At 41.6% G+C, this 5,417-nt stretch overlaps 1 pseudogene; it reads right to left on the minus strand.

Annotated features, from left to right (window-relative positions):
• Positions 1 to 3,146: 3,146 nt before the first annotated feature.
• LOC130028082 (prefoldin subunit 6-like) lies at positions 3,147 to 5,185 on the minus strand (annotated as a pseudogene).
• Between the last annotated feature and the right edge of the window lie 232 nt (positions 5,186 to 5,417).

Genomic DNA, 5,417 nt, shown 5'->3' on the forward strand with positions numbered 1-5,417 from the left:
ACTGTGATACACATGAATTCAGGATACATATTATGTATTTTTTTCTGTATTATGCTTCACTCTTCTCAGTCACATGGATATGCCAGAAAAAGACATGGAACCCAAGTATAGTGGGAAAGAACCTGTCTTGCATGCATGTTCGATCTCTTGACACATGTGCGCGCGCACACACACACACACACACACACAAAGATTATGATTTACAACGTGTTGAAAATATGAATCCTAACCACAGTATGTTGAGGTGCCCTATTACTCCTTTGGAGTTTATTTTGCTTTACTGCAATGCACCATAAATAAATTCAGAAAGGAAAGGGCATTAGTTAGGAAATTGGAGACTAATTCTCTCATAAATCTAAAATATAGTTCCTCCTCTCTAAAATTAAAAGCTTGCGACTCATATACAGAATTTTAGTCTCCAAATCTCTCATAAGTGACACTCTAATAAGAAATCTGGGCTTTCAGGTATTGATTTTGGTCTTGTAAGTATTATTTTTATCTAAACATATAATAAGATCCCAGTATAAGGATTCTATATACTCAAGGGACCTCCACTACCCAACCGCCACCATGTTCCAGGCTGCTTTCCACACGCTTGGGTTGAGCCTCATGCATGAATGAAGTCCCACAAAGCCCAGATAATGCAGAGCTATGTGACCTTGAACTCTGGGCTCAGTGGGACCAGGGAGCAGAGATCCTCTGCTTCCCCCAGTCTCCGGCGACCCAGGGAACACACCCATAAGCCACCTCCTGCTGTTGTCAGATAATCTCCTCACAGGTCACCCTCCAGAACTCACAGCTTCTTCTCCCAGAAGGGAGTACAAAATGAGGCCCCCATAACCATGCCACTGTCCACACCAGGCTGTTTTCACTTGAGGTGCCCCAAAGAAGGACGTGTGAGAGCCCTCCCCACCCCCAAGGGATCCAGCCCCAGCAGCCGACCTCCGCTACCCAACTACCGCCACGCTCCAGGCCGGTTTCCACATGCTCAGGCCGAGCCTCAGACATGAGTGAACATATTCCTGGACACATCATAATTCACTCCCTACTCATTTCCCATAACTACCCCACCGTATTTGATGGGGTTCAGACAGTGAGTTGAATTTGTCTCTGTCACTGTCCTCCCGTTGTTCATCGATTTGCTCAAGCGGGCCCAGTAACGTCTCCATTGTGACAACTGTTACTGTGTTTGGCATATGGAATTAGTCACGGTAGCTTGCCAGGCTTTGCCGTGCAGGCGAGATACTCTCGGAAGCTTGTGGAGCTCTCTGAGAGGGGCAGAGGAATAGAACTCGGGTCGGCCATGTTGGCTGCGTGTAAGGCAAATGCCCTACCCGCTGTGCTATTGCTCCAGCCCGGGTTGAATTTAAACAACATAAATTAATTCCTCAAGAAAAGAAAACCCTTACCCTACTAGCATAGAAGTTAATACTCAATGTTAAATTATAATATGAAGCTTGTAACCTGGCTTACCATGTATGAAAATCAATATCCAATACTGAAAAATTGCCTAGAAAGTGAGATACCTAAAAATACAGATACTGGTGTTGAGCTATCAAAAACATAGGAGCGATAAACTCATAAGACTTGGTCTTTCAGGCATAGAACCTATATATTGTTTATTTGTGCCTACACTTTGAGGCATAAGTTTAACTAGCCTAGGTGCAAATTCTGCATTTTAACTATGATCTTCCATATGAAATCAACCATATAGATATTTTTTTATCTTCCAAGTATAAAATATAACCTTCCATGTTTGTAAAAGATACCAGTACCTGAATTCTACCTTTCCAGGCTTAAAACCTGGCTCTTGTGAATTATGGGATTTTTTTTTATACTTTATCCCTCTAGTATGAAAGCAGATCTTTTAGGCATGACATGAGTATAAAATCTCTCTTTCCAAACTTGGAACATACTCTTCTGGGGCTGGAGATTGAGATGAGATGGTTGAAATATCATTACACTGTCTGCACTGTCCATTGTCCTCCCGTTGTTCATCGATTTGCTCGAGTGGGCACCAGTAACATCTCCAGCTGGAATTCAAGTCTCTTTCTTTCAGCCGTTTTTTTTTTTTTAAATACCTTGCCTTTCTTTCTAGAGGTATATAGTGAGAGGAAGGACGGAACTAAAAAAGCCAGAACACTCAGTTTGTTGATTGTTCTACCCTGCCTGCCTGTGTCAAACTTCACTGAACTTGAGCATGTGCCATTTCAGGCAGAAGCAACATGAAGTTTCCTGAAACAGCTCCAGCCCTGACATTCTATTATCTGCCTCAAGTTTGTGATTTCATTAAAGTCCTCTTTCCTTTGTCCCCTAAATGGATAAGGTTGAATCCATCTGGGACACACTACATCAGCTGGGTGAAGAACATCCAAAAGATTAGCTTTGATCCCATCATGACCTCTCTTCCTGCTGGTGTGTTCTCCACCAGTTGAGCTCCTTCCCACGGAGATTTTTTTTTTAACTTGGTTGAAGTTTTACACGTAACCTTTAAAATAAAACACATTAAAAAAATAACATCTCAACTTAGAAAATTTCTATAAAAGAACCCAAAGCATCTGAGGATCCCTTCTTTTCAAGGGCCTGTTCTGGTTCTCCATTTCGCAGCACAATCTTATCTTTCTAAGCTGGTGGGGAGACTGGATTTGAGAGACAAGTGTGGGAGCCACAAGCTAACCAAAGGGTGGAGGATGTCTTTAGAGCCTTTCCTGTTCTTACTCCCAAGGGTGATCACTTTGAACTCCATATATCTTAAAAAAAAAAAAGCTTATAGAGGTGTTTCTTTATGTCAAACTTCTAGACATCATCTATTGTGTCTTTTGTGCAGTACATAAACCTTTCACTTGAATCCTCTCTTCAATTCAATTAATATAGTGATTAGTTTTTATTATTTTATTATTTTGAGATACTGTTGACCTCCAGATATCGAATATACAATAAATATATTTATTTTCTTTACTAGATTTTCTCAGTTTCTTGCTTGTTCTTTATTATATTTTCCATAAAATTCACTCATTTTTTATCCTCGATTTATTTTTGTTTTCATATTTTATAAGCTACAGTATAAAACAGTGGAGCTGCCTGTTCCCTCCCTTTCCATTACCTTCCCTGTCCTCCCTCTCCCCACATATACTCATACCATGAGGTCAGGCCTTCCCAGGAGCCCCAGCCTTTGCTGCCTGGGCACGCTGGAAGTCCTGCTGCATCTTAGCCAGCGTCTCTCTTTGCTGCTCTGAATGCCACTCCAGGTCCCAGAGCTAGGATTTGTGCTGTACAATTTGAGCTGTGATGTAGATGTAGTTCAGCCTCTTCCCTATGGTGGCTATAACTTCCTCCAGCTCCTGTTTGACCGACAAGGGACCCAGAAGTTTGAAGACCACGTTGAATCCTTCCAGCAAGGCCAATTCCTCCTCATGATATTGTTTTCTGTTAGCTGTGCCTCTAGCTTCTGCTGCCCCGACATGGATTTACTCAAGACCGTCTTCTGTAGCTGCGGGTATTTCTTCACCTCCCCATGTAGTTTCTTCTGGATCAGCTCAGCCACGGTGAGAACAAAATCTGCAGTAAGCTGGAGAGTGGGTTTCTTACTATGAAAGGTACTTGAGCCCCCATTTTCTAACCTGGCCAAAAGAAATGACAACTCGCGCGGCTGGAGAGAGTGCAACAGGTACGCACTTGCCTTACAAACAGCCAAACTGGGTTGGATCCTCGGCATCCCATATGGTACCTGGAGCCAGACCACATAGAGTCAGGAGTTACCTCTGAGCATCTCTGGGCATGGCTAAAAAAAAAAAACAACAAAAGAAAGAAATGACTACTCTCACTTATGGCAGCTTCTTGGGTATGGAATATCCACCCATGGACTGGCCTGTGTAATGTGATCCCAAATCCTTTAACTTAAATTCTCTTTCTCCTCAAATATTCATCATCTCACCTACCATTCTTTCTGTCCCCTTTCTTCCCAGAGGTCTCATGTGAAGACTGTTCTATCAAGGAAACACTTAAATAGTTTATAAATTAACTGAATTTGTTTTGTTAAGTCCTTAAGTAATTTCTATCAATAAACATGTTGAATTGCCTGACCAGCTGACAGTAGAATGGGTCGAGAGGGAAGGTGAGGATCAAAGAAACTATATATAAATGGTTGAGAGGGCTGAGTTCTCATGGAACAGCAGCTTTGATCTTTATTTCAGACAGCCTCTTGTATATCTCTATAAGGAACTTGGCACATAAAATCATCCATTGTAATTGCAAAAAACATATATGTTTTCTTAGATCATACATTTCTTAGATCATAAGAAGCATAGGAAGAAGCATGATATAATGAAAACAATGTTACTTAGATCAGTAACGGGAAATAAGAACAAGGTACAAATAATAACAAAGTATACTGAAAAACACTCTGACTCTTCCTGTGTACTTTCGTGATTTACAAAGGTGTTATATCCTGCATATGCCACAAGATCACAATGCATCCATTTCTTATTAACTTCTCTTGAAAACTGAGGATGATGTAGTATTAACTTCTCTGTAGGCTTGAGTTAGGGACATAATGACTACTCCACATATTAGAGGTGGTGAGACAGAGAGCTATGCCAAGTACACTTGGCCCTCTGAGTGAGGCAGCTCCTAGGGCTAGGTCCTCTTAAAGACCTGCATAAGCAGGCAACTCCCTGCAGCTCCTCCTTTTTATTTTACCAAGGTGGTGGTAATTTATGTAACTCATTATGACGCCAAAGAGCCTTCATCTGCAAGATGTTCTTCAAAAGTCTTTTAAACAAACAAGGCAAGAATATGAATAAGAGGAAAAGTACAATAAACACTACTATTACAAATCCAACAACAGCATAAGTAAGTTTAAACAAATTTTCAGGTTTCAAATAGGAAGAAAGGCATTTCCCAAAGTCCCATTAGCAGAAGAATTTCTCTCTAAACAAATAGGAGTTCCTCGAGATATTCCAGAGAAAGAAATATTTGATTGGTGCCAGATAATATGTGCAGCTCTTATTCATCCAGCATACTGAATAGCATTATTGTAAAACTGAATCTGCTCTCCTCCACAAGTGGCTAACTGCAGCACGGGGGGTGGGGGTGTGGGGGTGTGGGGGGGGTCTGCAATGTGAGACCAAAACGTGTCTGCCTTTGCTGAACTAAGGAGCATTAGCTGTACACAGAAAGCAGTCATGGTTACGTTCTATTGACTTCTCTTAGCTTGAAAGTATGCTTGTTGTATCTGCTTCATAGTCACTAGGGTCTCGGCAGAGATGGTCAGATCCATCAATGTCACCTGCACGAATCAGTTGATCAGGTTCTTTCTTTCCGGCATAGCTGGAGTACCAACCTCTCTGGCAACCAGCTCGGCTCTTCAGCATCCTGTGGAAAGACACAAACATGCTCTCATCTCCACATTAATACTG

This window comes from Sorex fumeus, unplaced genomic scaffold (genome assembly GCF_029834395.1).
Source record: "Sorex fumeus unplaced genomic scaffold, SorFum_2.1 ptg000039l, whole genome shotgun sequence".
NCBI lineage: Eukaryota > Metazoa > Chordata > Mammalia > Eulipotyphla > Soricidae > Sorex > Sorex fumeus.